The sequence below is a fragment of the Euprymna scolopes genome, chromosome 14 (genome assembly GCF_053919585.1).
Source record: "Euprymna scolopes isolate OS-2025 chromosome 14, ASM5391958v1, whole genome shotgun sequence".
Taxonomy (NCBI): Eukaryota; Metazoa; Mollusca; class Cephalopoda; order Sepiida; family Sepiolidae; genus Euprymna; species Euprymna scolopes.
In genome coordinates, this window is record NC_136495.1 from 65,074,222 (window position 1) to 65,095,284 (window position 21,063).

The 21,063-nt window shown below is 30.7% G+C and overlaps 1 long non-coding RNA gene across 1 annotated transcript in view; it reads right to left on the minus strand.

Annotated features, from left to right (window-relative positions):
* Positions 1-4,690: 4,690 nt before the first annotated feature.
* LOC145293362 (uncharacterized) overlaps positions 4,691-21,063 on the minus strand; it is a 60,986-nt gene continuing 44,613 nt past the window's right edge. Inside the window, exon 2 of the long non-coding RNA XR_013869722.1 lies at positions 4,691-5,104. This is a non-coding gene — a long non-coding RNA (uncharacterized LOC145293362). The remainder of the gene's footprint in view (positions 5,105-21,063) is intronic.

Below are 21,063 nucleotides of genomic sequence, written 5' to 3' on the forward strand. Positions count from 1 at the left end.
TTCATCGATATTTATCATTCATCGACATTTATAATTCATCAACATTTATAATTCATCGACATTTATAATTCATCAACATTTATCATTCATCGACATTTATCATTCATCGACATTTATAATTCATCGACATTTATCATTCATCAACATTTATCATTCATCAACATTTATAATTCATCGACATTTATAATTCATCGACATTTATCATTCATCAACATTTATCATTCATCAACATTTATAATTCATCGACATTTATAATTCATCGACATTTATCATTCATCAACATTTATCATTCATCAACATTTATAATTCATCGACATTTATAATTCATCGACATTTATAATTCATCAACATTTATCATTCATCGACATTTATCATTCATCAACGTTTATTATTCATCGACATTTATAATTCATCGACGTTTATTATTCATCGACATTTATCATTTATCAACGTCAATTATAGATCGACATTTATAATTCATCGACATTTATCACTCATCGACATTTATCACTCATCGACATTTATCATTCATCGACATTTATCATTTATCAACGTCAATTATTCATCGACATTTATCATTCATCGACATTTATAATTCATCGACATTTATAATTCATCGACATTTATCATTCATCAACATTTATCATTCATCAACATTTATAATTCATCGACATTTATAATTCATCGACATTTATAATTCATCAACATTTATCATTCATCGACATTTATCATTCATCGACATTTATCATTCATCGACATTTATCATTCATCGACATTTATCATTTATCGACATTTATCATTCATCAACGTTTATTATTCATCGACATTTATCATTCATCGACATTTATCATTCATCGACATTTATCATTCATCAACGTTTATTATTCATCGACATTTATAATTCATCGACGTTTATTATTCATCGACATTTATCATTTATCAACGTTTATTATTCATCGACATTTATAATTCATCGACATTTATCACTCATCGACATTTATCATTAATCAACATTTATAATTCATCGACATTTATAATTCATCGACATTTATCATTCATCGACATTTTTCACTCATCGACATTTATCACTCATCGACATTTATCATTTATCAACGTTTATTATTCATCGACATTTATCATTTATCAACGTTTATTATTCACCGACATTTATCATTCATCAACGTTTATTATTCATCGACATTTATCATTTATCAACGTTTATTATTCACCGACATTTATCATTCATCAACGTTTATTATTCATCGACATTTATCATTTATCAACGTTTATTATTCATCGACGTTTATTATTCATCGACGTTTATTATTCATCGACATTTATAATTCATCGACATTTATAATTCATCGACATTTATCACTCATCGACATTTATCATTCACCGACATTTATCATTCATCAACGTTTATTATTCATCGACGTTTATTATTCATCGACGTTTATTATTCATCGACATTTATCATTCATCGACATTTATAATTCATCGACATTTATCACTCATCGACATTTATCATTCACCGACATTTATCATTCATCAACGTTTATTATTCATCGACATTTATCATTTATTAACATTTATTATTCATCGACGTTTATTATTCATCGACATTTATCATTCATCGACATTTATAATTCATCGACATTTATCACTCATCGACATTTATAATTCACCGACATTTATCATTCATCAACGTTTATTATTCATCGACATTTATGATTCATCGACATTTATGATTCATCGACATTTATAATTCATCGACATTTATCATTCATAAACATTTTTCATTCACCGATATTTATCATTTATCGACATTTATCATTTATCGACATTTATCATTCATCAACGTTTATTATTCATCGACATTTATAATTCATCGACATTTATCATTCATCGACATTTATCACTCATCGACATTTATCATTCATCGACATTTATCATTCACCGACATTTATCATTTATCGACATTTATCATTCATCGACATTTATCATTCACCGACATTTATCATTCACTGACATTTATCATTTATCGACATTTATCATTCATCGACATTTATCATTAACCGACATTTATCATTTATCGACATTTATCATTCATCGACATTTATCATTCACCGACATTTATCATTCATCGACATTTATCATTCACCGACATTTATCATTTATCGACATTTATCATTCATCGACATTTATCATTCACCGACATTTATCATTCATCGACATTTATAGACATTTATCATTCATCGACATTTATCATTCATCGACGTTTATTATTCATCGACATTTATAATTCACCGACATTTATCATTCATCGACATTTATCATTCATCGAAATTTATCATTCATCAACGTTTATTATTCATCGACATTTATCATTCATCGACGTTTATTATTCATCGACATTTATAATTCACCGACATTTATCATTCATCGACATTTATCATTCATCGAAATTTATCATTCATGAAGTCAACGACTGATATCAAATCTTTTGGTTGGAGATCATTTCTGAATGTTGCCCAAACCACAGAGCACATGACTATTAAGATTAAGGAACGTAGCTAGATTTAACCCTTACGGGACGAATACATTATCTATAGCAGAACGTTTCGAAATATAATTCCCCTCCCAGTTAGACTACTTAACACTACTTATTACATTTCTTGACAATTTATTAATTTTCTTACTTTAATATTCACACATGCAAACAGTTGTCTCCACGAAAAACAGGAGTTGGTCTATAAATTTACATAAATTAACATAAATTATGAGTATTATTTACTCCCATCAGCGAAAATTGCATTGGAGGAAATATAAATTGATGCAGTTTAGTGTCTTTGGAAATGCATAAAATAATAAATAATTATATTTCTTATAAGTCAAACATATACCAGGATCAAAGTTTTGAATAAGGCGTGTACAAATTACCCAATTATTTTATCAGTTACCTGATATGAATGTTAATTAATTACTGTAATATTAAACTATATTGAACTTTTAATTGGCTTTTTTCAAATTTTAAAGCAAAAAAAAATCCGATTAAATTGTAAAATGATGCCAGTAAAATATTATCAATATCTATTTTGTTTATTTCAAATTATTTAAGCTATATACTTTCCATATTTGCTAAACACCAACGTGTTTGCGTTTAGGTTGTTGAGTATCAGTTAAAGCAAATTTTGAATTTTTACTTCTCCACAAGCATAACACGCAAAAGTGCTTTGCATTACGCTAATGTTTCTACAAAAAATTACTTTTTACAAGTGTCCGAAAGGAGTCACAATCTTCCCGTTTGCATTCATTTACACCGCTTCGCATAATTAATTTTTTAATATAAATAGATTTTCCTCCCATTTAAATATGCTAATAAACTTTGCCATCATAGATGTATCACGGATCAGCTTTGTTATATATGAAATAAGCCATCATAAACTCAATTTTTTTACCGTTGTATGTGAAATAATAATAATTATAACAATAACAATAATAATACTACTAATAATAATCATAATAATAATAAGACGTGTGACTAGAAGATAATACTTACTGATCTTATTGTAAACAAGGAGAACATATTTGAATTTATATTCAGACAATCTGAATTCCATGTTTTACAGTTGTAAATTGATATATAGACGTCTTTGGTAGGGCGGATATTATTTGTACATACAATAAATTTACTTAGCTAATGCTATTAATTCAAACTCATATTTATTAAAAAGAGATGCGTGTAAAAAGTTAAAATATTAAAAGTTTATCTTGTTTTTATTATGCAAATTCATATTTAGAAAATCATTTTAAATATCTCTATTACATTTATATAGGCAGGAAAATGTGAAATAAATATAAATATCTAAAATAAACGTGTTTGCTAAAAATATTTAATTCATTTAAATCGTGGATACGTTACTTTGCAAGGATTGCATGCCAATACTAACTTTGATATCATGTTATATATCATATTATAAGGATTTTTAATAAAGTGTGTATTTAATTAGATGTTCGTGGTTTTATATTGAATGTTTATTTTAACAAATGTATCTTTAAGAAAATAAAGCCAAAACTCTTAACAGAAAATGTTTTAAAAACGACGTCCAAGGTTTCTATGCATATATCAGATCTTTATTATAATAGAGTTATAATAGTGTTAACAAAACGATTTTAATATGAAAGTGACTAATTTTCTAGTAAAACAAATTTAGAAAATAAATACATCTAATAGAATGCAAAATGATGTCTAGGTCCTTTTTAAATTCACATTTATGGGGGATACAAGTACTTTATTTTCTATGTTGTGTTTATACGAGTTTGTAAAATGGTGGGTTAAAGTTGATGTGTGGCGAGGCAATTTTATATATAGATAAACACGAAAGATTAATATATGCTTGGTTGGTTTCTTTGACAAACTTACATAAAATATATTTGTTGTTGGATGTGTTTCATCCTAGATTTTAATGACAGTATACGTAAAATAATTTAATAACATAAGTTGTTTGCACACTCTCCTAAACGGGACTAGCCAGAACCAACATTTGTCTATGAAAATGGTAAGTTATTACTCACGTCCATAGAATGGATCCTGCGTAGAATATCCTCGTTATCTCCTGCATATTATTTTATTTATTAATAGCGCAGAAAAAAAAACTGTATACATTAAATGAGAATCATTGTTCGATTTTATCTTTCAATATTTTTTTTATTTAAATAAGGCAATTTTATATATGGATAAATTTACATGAGACTCGTGAAAATCAGGAGGGCATTTTATAAAACTGATAATCCTTCGTATGATTAAAGTATTTTATTATTTGTCTTTCTGTTTCATAGAAAACATATTTATTAGTTCTGTCAGTAAACGCTGAAACGTAAAAATGCATTTTTGCTTGATGTTGGTTTATTAATGAGTGATTGATTTGTGTTTTATTTTTATATAGCTTTATTTCGGCCGTCCTCTCCACGAAGTGAAAGAGAAGATTGAGATGATGCGCTTCAAAATTGTGTTCGATTCGCCTTTGTTTTCGGATACGGCCGTGCTCAGGATTGAAGATTTAGACGCACACGCTGAGGAATCGTCCTCTTCCAAAGATTCCTGAAAGATAAAATAAAGAAAATACAACATTCTTTTAGAAATTCAACAAACTCAACAGATTATATTTCAGCCATGTGATTGTGAATACTAAACACAACAAATATCGGGATAACAAAACAAGCGTCTTTATCACAATATATAATTAAGTGAATAAGCCCCTTTTATTATTAATGCTATTTATATTGTATATCCTGGTTCCTGTATAGTCACGTAATGAAGTTAACTTTCGTACACTACTCATTGTCTGCCAGTGTAATGTTCAGTTCCAGAGGCAATTCAGGACTTATTGATAATCTTACAATGCGGCAAATAGTGGAACATGTTGCTTGTAATCTATTAATTTGTGTGTGCCATATGTAAAATGTTTATATGCTCATTCGCATACTAACTGGGAGCTAAGCAAAAAATAAAACTACTTCGTTATTCTATTTTTTTTATTTTGGGGGAAAATTTGCATCAAAATTTCACTATTTGTAGCACAGTATACAAGAAAATGTTATTCTCCAAATTCATATTCTTAAACATATATTCGGTGATTAATAAATTGAGAGCAATTAAGAAAGTCAATTGTTGGTCATACTTAAGGTAATCTACAAAGTCTTAGTTTTTCAGTTGTTCGTCGCGATTGATTCTTGTAAGAAAATTATATTATAATAGTATGGAGGCTACACATACGTAAGTGCATTTAACAATATTCGAAAATTTAATAAATATACAAGATACGGCCATTAAATAACATGCCACATTATGACTATGATTACCCTATTGGTAGAATGTTCTAATGACTATTAGTAGAATGTTTTGATGTTAATGTTAATAAAATTATGACTATTAATAGAATGTTCTAATGTGAATGTTAATTAACTATGACTATTAATAGAATATTCTAATGTGAATGTTAATTAAACTATGACTGTGAGTAGAATTTTCTAATGTAAATATCAATTGAACTATGATTGTGAATATTGATTAAACTATGACTATTAATAAAATGTTCTAATATAAATGCTAATAAATCTTTGACTATTAGTAGAATGTGTTGATGTAAATGTTAACTAAACTATGACTATTATTAGAATGTTCTCATGTGAATGTTTTTTAAACTAGGACTATAAGTAGAATGTTCTAATGTGAATGTTAATTAAACTATGACTATTAGTAGAATGTTCTAATGTAAATGTTAATTAATCTATGACTATTAGTAGAACGTTCTAATGTGAATGTTAATTAATCTATGACGATTAGTAGAATGTTCTAATGTAAATATTTATAAATCTATGACCATTAGTAGAATGTTTGATGTAAATCTTAACTAAACTATGACTATTATTAGAATGTTCTTATGTGAATGTTTATTAAACTAGGACTATAAGTAGAATGTTCTAATGTGAATGTAAATTGAACTGTTACTATTTATTGAATGTTTTAATGTAAATAATTATTGAACTATGACTATTAATATAATGTTCTTATGTGAATGTTGATTAAACTATGCCTATTAGTAGAATGTTCTAATGTAAATGTTAATTAATGTATGACTATTAGTAGAATGTGCTAATGTAAATGTTGATTAAACTATGACTATTAGTAGAATGTTCTAATGTAAATGTTAATTAATGTATGACTATTAGTAGAATGTGCTAATGTAAATGTTGATTAAACTATGACTATTAGTAGAATGTTCTAATGTAAATGATAATAAATCTATGACTATTTGTAGAATGTTCTACTTGAAATGTAAATGGAACTATGGTTATCAACAGAACGTTCTAATGTAAATGTAAATTAATCCATGACAATTAGTAGAATGTTCTAATGTAAATGGTAATAAATCTATGACTATTAGTAGAATGTTCTAATGGAAATGTTAATTAACCCATGACAATGAGTAGGATGTTCTAATGCAAATGTTAATTAATCTATGCCTATTAATAGAATGGTTTGATGTAAATGTTAACTATACTATGACTATTTTTAGAATGCTTTAATGTGAATGTTTATTAAACTATGACTATAAGAATAATGTTCTAATGAGAATGTTTATTAATCTATGACTATTAATAGAATGTTATAATGTAAATGTTAATTGTACTATGACTATTAATAGAATGTTCTAATGTGAATGTTAATTAAGCTATTACTATTAGTAGAATGTTTTATTTAAATGTTAATTAATGTATGATTATTAGTAGAATGTTCTAATGTAAATGTTAATTATTCTTTGACTATTTGTAGAAGGTTCTTTTGTGAATGTTGATTGAACTATGACTATCAATAGAATTTTCTAATATCAATATTAATTTAACTATGACTATTAGCGGAATGTTCTAATGTCAATGTTTATAAATCTATGAATATTAGTAGAATTTTTTCATGTAAATGTTAACTAAACTATGGCTATTATTAGAATGTTCGTATGTGAATGTTTATTAAACTAGGATTATTAAAAGAATGTTCTAATGTGAATGCTAATTAAACTATGACTATTAGTAGAATGGTCTAATGTAAATGTCATTAAACTATGACTATAAATAGAATGTCCTAATCTGAATTGTCATTAACCTTCATGACAGCAAAAGTGAAAACAGTCGTCTATAATTCCATCGTTTATTATTTTGTTGATAACCATGTTTTACATTTTGAAAGATTTGCACACGTATTATCTTTCTGAAATTTTTAGATAAGGATTAACAATCTGTGTGGTTTTAATTATTCGGACTAGTGTCCGACTAAAGTGTTATATTTGTAAGGTTTCAATCAATGTGACGTCGGACCTTCTTTTGTCGAACCCAGGAACCATTCTGTCGAATTCCAGAATCTACACAAAATTTTAAACAACATTTTTTTTTAATTAACGAGAATCACATGCTCTGATTTTGTTAGTCCTGACTGGGTCGACGTTCTAAGTTATTTGCAAGTCGTCAAACGACCCCTGGTGTAGTGAATAAAGTAATTAGTAAATTCAGTATTAATAAAATGCTTCACATCATCATCATCATCATCATCATCTGGACGGGCTCCTTGCCCGGACCAATGTCATTCTTCCTCTCCAGAGTTTCCTGTCTTCCATCAGTTCCCTCAGATCTTCAGGTTCACAGTTGGCGTCGTGTGCTATTTGTTGGATTACGTGGATCTAGATCGTCCTCTGCTTGCTCGTCCGTGTCGTGGAGTCCATAGCAATACATCACTCACCAATTCATGCTTGCTCCTCAGACAATGACCGGAAAATCGTAGGCGTCTTTCTCTGGTGGTATTAGATATAGCAGGTAGATTGCCATAAAGTTGCTGCTTCGTGGGATGATTTTCCCAAGATATATTTAATATTGTTCTTAGCATACGGGTGTGTGTGCCGTCTAGTTTTCTGTCCAATCTTTTGGTGAGTGTCTAGGTTGTAGCACCGTAAACAAGGACATACTCTACCACTGCCCTGAGAACTGCCTTTTCAGTTTGTAATCCAGTCTCGAAGTCCATACCGAATGTAGGCCATCCATTGCGGTCCATGCTTTTGAGATGCTTTACGTACAATTGCGAATTGCTTAGACAATTCGTTCGAGTCACAGCGATGGAAGAAGAGCATGTTGACTCGGTGGATTAAATAAAAGATCACGTTCGAGCCATCGTGCAATTCTCAAGTTCGAAAGAAAAAACTCGAGTTCATCACGATACACCTGAAGATAGACGGAGGTAACATCGGCCGAAACGTTGTTTAATCATATTGAAGGTGAAAAGAGTATAGCGAATAATCCACAGAAATACGAAAAACAGATTTACACATTTTTATACTATCTTACTTCCATATTTTATAAAAGTCCCCACAACTTAAAATTTCAATTAATCTTTGCTCCAAGCTAATAAAGTATTGATTATTTAGCTTAGATAATTGTTATCCCCTGGAGACATCAGAAGAAAAGAAATAATTACTTTTTTCCATAAAACACCTTTCATTTGCGATCGATTCCTATATTTACTATTCCATTGATCATTTATATTTGTTTTTTTTTTAAAGTGTTTAGAAGTTATTAAGTGCAGCATTATTGAATAGTTTTATCATCAAAAAATAATCGATAAAAAAGAAAAGGCTATAAAATATTTATACAAATCAATGATTAAATTGTTCCTCATTTATTTCTCTCTTCCCATTTCTTTCATTCACTCTCTGTCTCAATGTGGTTGTAAAATTTACATTCATTATATATATATATATATATATATATATATATATATATATATATACACATATATATATTTATGCCCATGTTACATATATATATATATATATATATATATATTTAAATTTTAAAGATAATATCAAAATACTGTGACAATCTAAGATCGTTATCACCCAAAATAGGAAAAGGGGACCATTCTAAGGAAGGAGGACCAGTGGCCAATCAGGTTAGGTTAAATAAAAACTAACCTGCTCTGGCGCCAAAGATAAAAGCAACCATCATTCTGGGCATCAGTCAGTCAGTTGCTCTTAAGATCCCGTCCAGTTCACATATATGACATGATTTTGTGACTCCGTTATCAACTAGCGATTGTCAATGTAGAGAAAAGAAGAGACATTTCGAAATTCCTCCAATGAACAGGCTTTAGTGTGCTTGTAAAATCTACAGTCATGAACCATCTTTAAAAAGACTCTCTATTGTTTTATTTTGTTTCTATTGCTTGATGTTGGAATTTAAATTGACGTCGACTCGTATATATTATGAGTTAAAAAAAAAAGATTATGCTAACGTTTTTTTTTTAACCAACGGTGTCGTCTTTACCTTTCTTTAGTTAGACGTTGTCATGCGAACTCTGTTTAAATGCACCGATAATTGACGTAACCCTTCTAAAGTTTATAGGAAGCATTTAAAAGTAAAAATCGTGATATAACTAGACTACCCGTGACCCGTTGGGTCGATATGTTATATTAGCTATGGAATTCATGTATGAGTGTGACACTTGTGACGTAAAGAAAATAGTGTTTTTTGACATAATAGAAACATTTCTATGAAAGTATATTAAAATGAAAAAAGAATATAGATAGATTTCTATGAGTCGGTCTGTTTATTATAATTGATTATTTAAAAAAAAATACAGTTACTGAATTATAAGTTGTTGCCCATACTTATCGGTAAATGTGCACTGAACAGATACCATAACACTTATAGTTAAATTCGAATTTTGATATATCTGCTTTTTTTACGTCGTTCATTTCTGTATTACGTTTAAGTTATTTCAAATCCCACTCTTCCCATGTTAAATAATAATTTCGAAATAATAACGTTAATATCTCAGCGTCCCAATGGTTCTTTTGTTTTTCGCGTTTAAATTATCCAAATAAACAATTGTTAATACGGTCTGCTTTTTTTTTATATCGTTCATTTCTGTATTACGTTTGAGTCATTTTAAAACCCACTCTTCCCATGTTGAATACTAATTTCGAAATAATAACGTTAATATTTCAGTGCTCAGGTCATGCGCGCATGCGCAACCGGATGTCGTAAACCTAAAAGTGAGTTACATACATCGTTACAATGTCATTTGAGTTTTATAATGATATAGATTAAACTTTCTTAGAATATTTAGAACTAGACCCCAAGGGAGGACGTACCGATAAATACTAGATATGTTTATGCATGCTTACATCTAAATGATAACTTTAGTGTAAGGAAAAGTAGTATAGAAAATCCAATCTAGTATACCTATAGTAAAATTTTAGAAATAAATCTAAATGTTAACTTTTACAAAACCTAATTCTCTAACAAAATAAGATTCAATTACTATCAAGTTGATCGCCTTGAAAACCTGACAGGTAAAAAAAAACACTATACTATTTTACAAATTATAGTACGGAATTAGTTTACAATACACATCTAACATTGATTGATTCGTTCCCTCCTAACTATTCTAGCATTTAACGATTTAATTTATTTTTTTGTGAAAATACTTAGAAGAAATTTACAGTAAAATAATATTAAGTGTATATGTTAATGCTGACTTCGTAGACTTGTTTAATAAAATAAATTAGAAAGTTTTGGAAGTACGCATATGCTTGTAAGGATTGTTCGCAAGAAACAGAATAGAAATTGCTAAACACTTATTGAAAAGAAAATGTAACACATGTTCAATAAACAAAGTTATAACTTTCTATTGCGTGTTTATTTCGAAGCATCAAACGATTGTTTCGAGTTTACATGTTTGCATATATTTTACATTTCTCTTTCAAGTGAAATTACAATGAAAGCAACAAATAAACGGAAATTTGATATCATTTATATATATATATATATATCTATATATATATATATATATATATATATATATATTTACAAAATATAATGCAGAAATATAGAAACCTATTTTCGTATATCATACTGGAAAATTGATGTTGTTTCGTAATAAATGTTGAGGTATTAATATTTTATTGAATTTCGCTTTGAAGTTTCGTTCAAAGGATGACTTATATACTGTGCAAATTAAAGAAATAAAAACAGTGAAAGGAAATCCACACTTTATTACAGTAATATTAATCTTTTACAATACACAGCAGATTTTATCTTATTGATCAACGTTGTTTATTGGAATCACTCCTGATTCTAACTGAAATATTAAACAAAACTTATTTAAAGTTAGTAATATTTCGTTATGTTATCATATATCTACGTTTGCTTGCATATTCTATAATCTAGGATACCTAGATAAGATGTTCAATTAAACTATTTATCTCATATTTGGAAGCAAAGATAAATCAATGTATGCTATATCATCATCATCATCATCATCATCATCATCATCATCATCATCATCATCATCATGCAGTCCGTCAGTCTTGACGATGACTAGTGCTTTATCCCTCGGTGTTGGCTTAGTCTCACTACATCAACACAGGACTTTCCACATTGGCTTCAAACTTGCTTGCGCAGCTTAGGTGCAGTATCTGTTGCGCACCAGATAGACACCCTCTGAACCTCCAATGCTCATGCCCAGTGGAGCGAACCCGCGACGACTGGCAGCAGAAGAGGCCGCAGCTTCTGACCGAAAGTAATCTCAGCGAGGTAAACAGTCGCCCTATAGTGTAGCTACTATGTCTTTTCTTTCTAGATAAGGTTCCATAGCCTTTTAACCTTTTTTGTACCAATGTTCCTTAAATGGAACATAGTTTTCAACATACTATAGAAATTGTAATTTTGCTTTAAATTCAATTTTTATAAGTTATTTCTATTAAAGTAGCTTCATTTTACTCCAGATTTATGAAAACTTTTATAAATTATTCTTATAGTTAAAATAAATAGAATTTTAAATAGAGCTATAATCACTGTTTTTTCTGGATGAAAATTGGAAGGCCTGAAATAACCATAAAGCAACCTGAGAGAAGTTTTTGATCAAGAGGATATCCTTCAGCAGCAATCAAGGTGTGTATGTATGCTGTTAAAAATATAATACACCTAACAAAAAATTTGATATGAGAAAAATAAAAGAATGTTCCATTTATAAAACATTGGGAGGTTACTGCTCCAAAGGTAGCAACATATATCTTGTATTGTATTACCTAATACTGCACGTTTTATAAGGTATGCACTAAATATTTTTCAAATCATAGATATAAATTTTATATTTCTGACAATATTCATCCTTTTTTTTCATAGATAGATCCTCATAAATTTTATGGAAGAAAGACGCCAAGAGTTTCTACACTTGCTGAAGCTCGTGAGGTAATTGAGCAATCATCAGATCATGCAGCCATTGTTGTGCTGCCTCCTACTGCAGGAGATGCAGCAGATCAAGGAAGTGATATCGACGAAATTCACGAAGACCCGGAAGTTGAGTATGAGCCGGCTGGAGAAATTGAAATAGAAGAAAATACGGAAAGCGAGTCTGATCACGAAATCCTGCCACTTCAAAAAAAAAAAAAGGAAACAGAATAGTAACATTGTTTGGAAGAAGATTGCTATATTGAGCAAACCAATGCAAGTTGGAAATGCCGTTATAGATCAGAAGCTTGACAAACTTGAAGGAATGACACCTTATGAAATTTGGAAGCTAATATTTTCTACCGAAATGTTGCAACATATAGTTTTTCAAACTAACCTGTATGCTAATAGGGATAAAAACATTGAAAAATTCATAATATTAGAACATGAAATGGAACAATTTTTAGGGATCATCTTGTTATCAGGATATCATCTTGTACCACAAGAGAAGCTGTATTGGTCAACCAAGCCTGATTTTCGTGTAGAAATTGTTGCTAAAACTATGAGTAGAAACAGGTATCTTGAAATAAAAAAGTACTCACACTTTGCTGATAATCTGAAGCTTACTGCAGGTAATAAAATGAGTAAAATTTCACCATTATATGATATGATGAATGAAAATCTTGTGTAATTTGGTGTTTTTCACAAACTGCTCAGTATAGATGAGTCAATGGTTCCATATTATGGACGTCACAATGCTAAAATGTTCATCAGAGGGAAGCCAATACGTTTCGGATATAAAATCTGGTGTATTTGCGGCAATGATGGCTTTCCTTATCATATAAACATCTACCAGGGAAAGGAGGATAACCCTGAAAACTTGCCCCTTGGTACTAGGGTAATCAACCGCATGGTAGATGTTATAATGTCGAATACGGATATTACTTGCCACGAATTGTACTTTGATAACATTTTTACAAGCTACAACCTACTGTCTGAACTAGGTGATAAAAGTGTTAGAGCAACTGGAACAGTAAGAGAAACAAGAACATCTAATGCAACGAAAAAGCTCATCTGCAGCAATATTCTCAAGAAAAAGGAAAGGGGAGCTTTTGATTATTGTGATGATGGAAAAGTTTATGTTGCAAAATGGCATGACAACTCAATTGTAACAATCGCAAGCAATTGGGAAAACCATAAGTCTGTTCATAAGGTAAGACGTCGTGTCAAAGGGGGAGAAAAGCAGGTTCCGCAGCCGCATCTTGTACACTCTTACAATAAAGGAATGGGTGATGTCGACCTAATGGATATACTAGCTGAATCTTATCGACCTAGTATACGGGGTAAAAAGTGGTACTGGCCACTCTTCATCAATGTAATAAATTTGTCAGTGATAGCAGCATGGAGGTTTCACTGCAAAACCGATCAAAAAATACTATCTCATTTGGAATTTCGCTGTCAAATCACACTGTGTTTGCTAAAGGCAGGACCACAACGTGGAAGAATATCTATGTCGGCTGGAACATTGCCCGCCAATGTAAGATTTGATGGAATGGATCATACATTAGGGTCCACAACACAAGGGAGATGCAAAGTGTGCAGCAAAAATACTAAACATATGTGCAGAAAGTGTAATATTCGGTTACATGCGGAGAGGGGAAATTGTGTTTTGAAAAATATCATAAGAAACAATGAAAACATATAAAATAAACACTTCTTTTCTTATATTTTAGATCTAGTATATTATACATGGAATTTTATTTTTATAGCTTTATAAGAGATCACTTATTTTACAAAGGAATAAATTGTCAGAATTTCAATGTCGTTCACCTGTAACCTCCCAATGTTCCTTAAATGGAGCACACAATAAAATAAAAAATTGATATTGTATAAAGTTCAAATTTTATATATAAAGTCATTAAGCTATGGTGAACTCATATTTTAAAAATGACCGAAATCGTAAAGCAAATGATATGGTCGGTCCAAAAAAGGTTAAGGAAAACTGCAAGGCAGCAGTAGGATTTTAAGTCAGAGTTCCCATCTCTTAGCCTTTTGCTGTGATAAGGCCCACAAGGCTGTGCTATATAATGCATGTCTTATTATTGTTATATAGTCTTATAATCAGTTACCCTTATTATTCAGCAACGAGTCAATACAATGGAAAAGTTCTTGATAACAAAAATAAAATCGTAAATTTAATGGTAATAGAAATTATAACGACATACAGAATAAACACTATATAAAACTTATATGAAAAGTTCTGAAGAAAAAATGATATATAGTGCTATATTAATGTTTTCTAAGGGAGGTAATTTAAATCAGCGAAGCATACCAAAATTAACAGATTAATATTCTAACTAAATCTTAAGGTTAATATAGACATAATGCAGATTTGTCCATATATGTGCGTGTTTATTTTTTATGTAAGAATGTATTTATTTCTGTATTTTGGTATGTTTGCATGTATAAATGCATTCATGTATTAATATATACGCGTTTTAATCTAATTGTGTATATTTACTTGTACGTGTATATGTATTGTTGTATGTATTCCGAAACAATTTTAGCAATTTATTGAAGGGGCATAATTTGTGTGCGCCTGATTGGCAATAGGGCCTTTTCACAGAATGCAATTACGGCCTTGCTTCATTTTTAACGCGATCAAATGACAGTCAACAGAAATAAATACTTTGTTGCTGAATATATATTTCAATTCAATATATTCGGAATTTTATTACATAATTATTACCCAGTTTTTCATTATTTATTTTTAACATCATAGTCATATGCCTACTTTGGGTAGATTTGTATATAATATTAGAACCATTGCAGATATTTTGCTTATGTGTAGAAACGTTTTATGATATCTTCTTTTATGATATTTCGTTCTTTAAGTAGACCCTAACAAAATATACGATTGCACAAAACGTTTAAAATCAAGCTACATTCTCATATGCCTGGCTATATACTGGCTAAGATAAGTAATAGACGACCTGCTGCTAGAGATTCTACCTTAAATAGTAGCACTAAATTGGATACTTCACAAAATCCGGTGGATTTCTGTACTGTAATCCAGTAAAACCAAGACAATATATTATAATATATATTCGATCTAATTAAGCACTTATAGTTTATTTTTGCTTGCGACCTTGTCTTTACCAAAACTAAATTTACAGTAGTAAAATTAGTGTGACACAAGAGAAATTTAGAGGAACGCTAAGATATCTCGATCGATGCCTCAGTTCAGTCTCGAAAGACAAAGGATACCCCTAGTAGCGACAGCTGCGCGTGTAATTGTTAGGCAAGGGCTGCGCAATCCCCAACCATACCTCTCCTGAAAACGCAATGTTTGAGTCTAGTGGCAAGGCAATATTCAGGACGACTGGAAACAATTCCAATATAAGCGGAGAGCAAATAAAATACTTGGAAGCCCCAAATGGTCACCCATTTAGCACTGACCAGGTTTAATGATGCTTAACTTCGGTGATCCAGCGGGAACCGGTGTGTCAACGTGATTATGCTGTATAATATGCTAAGATATCTACATATCTCTGAAAGAAAATAGTCTCAGTCATAAACAGGAAATATTTGTTGGTTAAGGAATAATTGAGCAAAAAACAAAAGTTAGAGCAAATATAACAAATACTTCTGTACAACTGAAAAATGTATTATCAATATTGTCGTAATTTATTCTCTTCTCAAAAATAACTATGATACTTTTGAAGAATAACAACTAGCGAACTGAGAAAACTATATATATATATAATATACACACGTTAGAGTGATGCGATCGATATTTTGTTACTCGAATCAATACTCATATTTCAGCTACTCTAAAATACTTCCGAACAAGAGCTGCTACCTTTATGATTAGCACGTTTAAACTGTAAGTAAACCGTATTAATTTATTTCTATTTTAAAAGATTCAACCAATGAAAGCATTTATAGATTATGGATTTCTTACTATTTGATTTTACATTCCACATATTAATTACGTTTAAAAGCATGAAATAGTGTGTGATTCTTAAGTAAGTTTACTACGTCTACATCAAAATATATTTTCCATACTCTAGCGATAATTCCAAGGGGCTCCTTGAATTGTTTCTTTCATTAAATATTATATTTATATACATATATATATATATATTTCTACTCTTTAAGTCTTGTGTATAGTCCATTTCATTCGGCTACACTCATATTAATTATTTTTCTTCTCTACATATACTATAAATATCAGGCGTGATACTTCTACTCTCGCTCTCTTTCATAAGTATTATTATGTCATTGGAATTGCCTGGTTTATTCTTTTCAAGCTTTATTCAAGCTCGGTTGACTTTACATCAATATTAATCAATTAGCCTGTCTAACCCAATAAACTCTTCTTTTTGTTGGCTCTTTTCCTTCAGCATATCTCCTTAGTATTTTCAATATTAAGGTCAATGATCATCTTCTGTTTTTACTATAATAATTTTTCTTTCATTTCACCCCCTTCATCTAGTAAAGTCAAACGTTTTCTATTACAGCAAAAGAAAGCCTAATAGAACCGTTAATCTTACTTACATATTCCTGCTAATAATACCTGTTTATGAAGTAGTATTTTACACGGATCACGTTTTCGTATTGATATCAGGTTGACAAGAAAGTTCTTCCAGTTTTCTTTTTACTTTTAAATTCAGATGAGCATATCATGGCTGAAACAACAATGTATTGATCGAAATACGCATAATCAGAACGAACATACTTTTGCCAACGCAAAACGCGTGTATTTATGCCATTAATGTAAAACTGTTGCGCTCTGGAGACAATGAAGTCGTTACAGACTTTTTTGATATCGCTTAGGTTTTTAAAACATTTGCCACGCAGAAAGTTGTCGAAATGTTTGAAAAATCGGTAATCCGTAGGTGAGAGGTGGTGAATAAGGCAAAGTTTCCTAGCTCAAGTTGTTCAATTTCTGCAGGGTCAGTTTAACAAGGTGCGATCGGGCATTGTCATAGAGGATAATTTGGCATTTTCTGTTCTTTCTTGGTGTGGTTGTCGAATTTCTGATGCATTTTCCTCATCTTTTGATAGTACTTTTTCGCCGTAATGGTTTTGCCTGCATTTTAAAAAAAGCTGTAATGAATACGACTGGTTGCAGATCATCAAACGGTTATCCTGACCTTTTTTGATGCAACTCTGGCTTAGGGAATTGTTGTGGAGCTTCATCGGCGTTTACCCACTAAACTAAGCGTCACCTGTTGTTGTAAAAACTCCACTTTTCATTGCAAGTCACAATCTGGTCGAGAAACGGGTCGTTTTGTTGCGTAAAAGAATAGCAATACGGCACTTCATAACGGCTTTTTTTTTATTGTCATTCAATTCGTGAGGCATCTATTTATCAAGTTTTTTTCTGTCTGTCCAATCTCTGGCGAGTGGTCAGAAATCACCGTAACTTTACGTCTAATTCAGGAGTAAGTTGTCAAAGAGTTGTGCGTGGGGTGGCATGGAATAAGACTCTTAATTAATCGTTGTCACCATTGACCACTACGCTCATCACATTTAAGACTCTTTTCGTCGCACGAAATTTCTAAAATACCTATTGTGTTGTGTGTTCAGAGGTGGTTCCTGTGCCAAACGCTTCGTTTATATCGTGAACTGTTTCAGCAGCTTTTCGGCCTAGCTTAAATTGAAATAAGTAAATTGAGCGAATTTGTTTTTTTTTTCATTTAGTATTCAACATTCTGAGAAGATAGCATAATTGTTTTAAACGATTATAATTTAAACGATTAGAGCGATTAACGTTCTTTAAAGTGAAAGTATTATGACGAAAACTTATTTGAAAATACGTAATTTGAAAAAAAAGGTAAAATTCCGCAAGAAAATTCTTATGAACCTTATAAAAGAGAAAGGTTAGAGTTATATATGCATTTATCTATTGAAATCACCGTCAATAAACAGAAACTACTTTAACTGTTTTGAAATAGTAAAAGTAACTGTTTTCATCGTAAAGAGATTTCGAAATGATTTATCGTAATTAAACAAACTGTCAATATTGCCAACACAATTATGAAAAAAGCACTTAAGAGTGAACTTATAAATATTAGGTTTTTCACCACAGCGTCTGTAAATATTTATAGCAAGTCGATGAAAGTAGTAATAAAGAACATGAAGAGAAAACTCTTTCATACTTTTTGCCTTAACCATAATTGTAAAATGCCTGAGCTTGTGAATAAAACTGACATTTATGAATAGATAAATCCATCAACTTCTCCTTTAATCATAATATCTCTAAATGACTTTTGCCAAAATGCGTGTACAATGAATAAAAACTTAATAAAAATAATAATTAAATCATATCTGACATTTTTAAGAGATCAGTAAGTGTACGAACATAGAAAAATTATGATCATTCATCATTTGGTGAAAAGCGTAACTTCGGAACCATTTTATATGTAGATTAATCTAAATGAAAATGGTGTTGTTTTTTTTTTTTGTTTTTTTTTTTGTTATTTACTGCTTACTGTCAACATTTGATCAGTTCATTGATCGTTTAGATACTATACATAAAATAGACGAGTATAAGAGATGATTCGATAGAAATTGAATTATTTAAAATATAAAAACTGATATAAAGACCATGTTTAGATGAGATGAATGAAGGTAGAAAAATGAGTAGTTAAAAGCAGAAAAATTGAAGAGAATGAAATACAGAATATCCATCACGGTGTGTTCCGATGTCAATTAAACCTTAAAGTTAGAAAAGTAACAAGAAGAAAATACAAAAGAAACACGAAAGATTAAATGTAGTAAAGAGAGAAAGAGAACTAAGGGCGAGAAGAGACAGTGGGGAAGGGGTATAGTGTTTTTTTAAAATTACATTGCATTAAGAAATATGTAGACATTTAAAAATACAAGGTGAATTTAGAATAATGTTGGCTTTTTTTTTACATAGGCATAACCACTTATCAGGGCCAGCGACCACTCTAGGATAAGGGTTAAGAGTGTACAGTAGTCAATTGGACATTATAGTAATCGTTAGTAATTGAATTCGGTAAATTTGTTAACTTAAGTCGAACGGCTCATCAAAGAACTTGTTTACATTAGACTTGAAGAAAGTCGGATTGTAGTCAGCTGGAAAGCAGGCAATCAGAAGACAATTCCACTGGCGTGCAGTTCTATGAAAGAAGCTTTGTTCATGGAATTTACGCTTAGGTTTAGGCATAGAGAAAGTGTGGGGGAAATTATTGATGGTGTTTCTTGTGAAAGTTTGGCGAGGGGGCCATAGATTGAAGCTCAGTCGGGCACTTGCCATGAAAATAACAATAAAGCAGAGACAAACTCGCATCATCTCTTCTGTGAGATAGAGGTTGCAGGAAAGAGAAAAGGGCATCTCCTACGAGGCTACGAAATCTATTCTGAACTCTATGAAGGCAGAACAAGTCCTTTCTAGCAGCTCCTGCCCAGATGTGGCAACAGTACTCCATCCTTGGACGTCCCTGGCTCTTATATAAATACAGAATTGCATCAACGGTGAGATATTTACTGGATCGATAGAAGGATCCCACCATTTTTTGTAGGAATTAAGTTCTGAGGTACGAACGGCCACCAATTTGTATGGTTACAATCTTGTTTCTGTATCCATACAACTTTTATGGTTACAATCTTGTTTCTGTATCCATACAACTTTTTGAGTCAATAAATATGATGCCTTATATTGTAAAACTACCCTCATACAATCTCGAAATTCAAAACGGTTTCATTTGCTTTGATCAATTTCTAGAAGTCGAAGGTCAAAAATGCCGCGTCACTTGGTAGACGTACTTGCTTTAAACAACAATAATGGTTGCCTTCCACAAGTTCAGATTAGGGTAAAGTGAGTTCAAATATTATTTTACGAAACAGCCTAGATTAGAAATGTTATATGTTTGGTGTCAGGATTTGGGATCAGTCGAATTGTTTGTCCTGAACATTACTTAATATGTTTCTTGCAACAGCTTTCAGTCAGATTGGTTGGCGATTTGTTTGGAGTAAAAATAAAATATGGCACCAAATTAAAACTGATAAATTTAATTGTTTAATCTTTCATCATGATCGATGACTATTTAGTCTCAACCAATGAAATCGCAACAGACATGACTAATGAAAGCTCCTGGCATCTCCCTTGTCTCTTAAATTTACAGATATTCACCGGAGCTATGGCATAAACTATTTCATCCTACCTGTTACAGATTCAACTGTCGGTGTGTAAACGTCGAACTAAATCCAGACCTAACAGTGAAAACGATTGATGACTTGAAACAT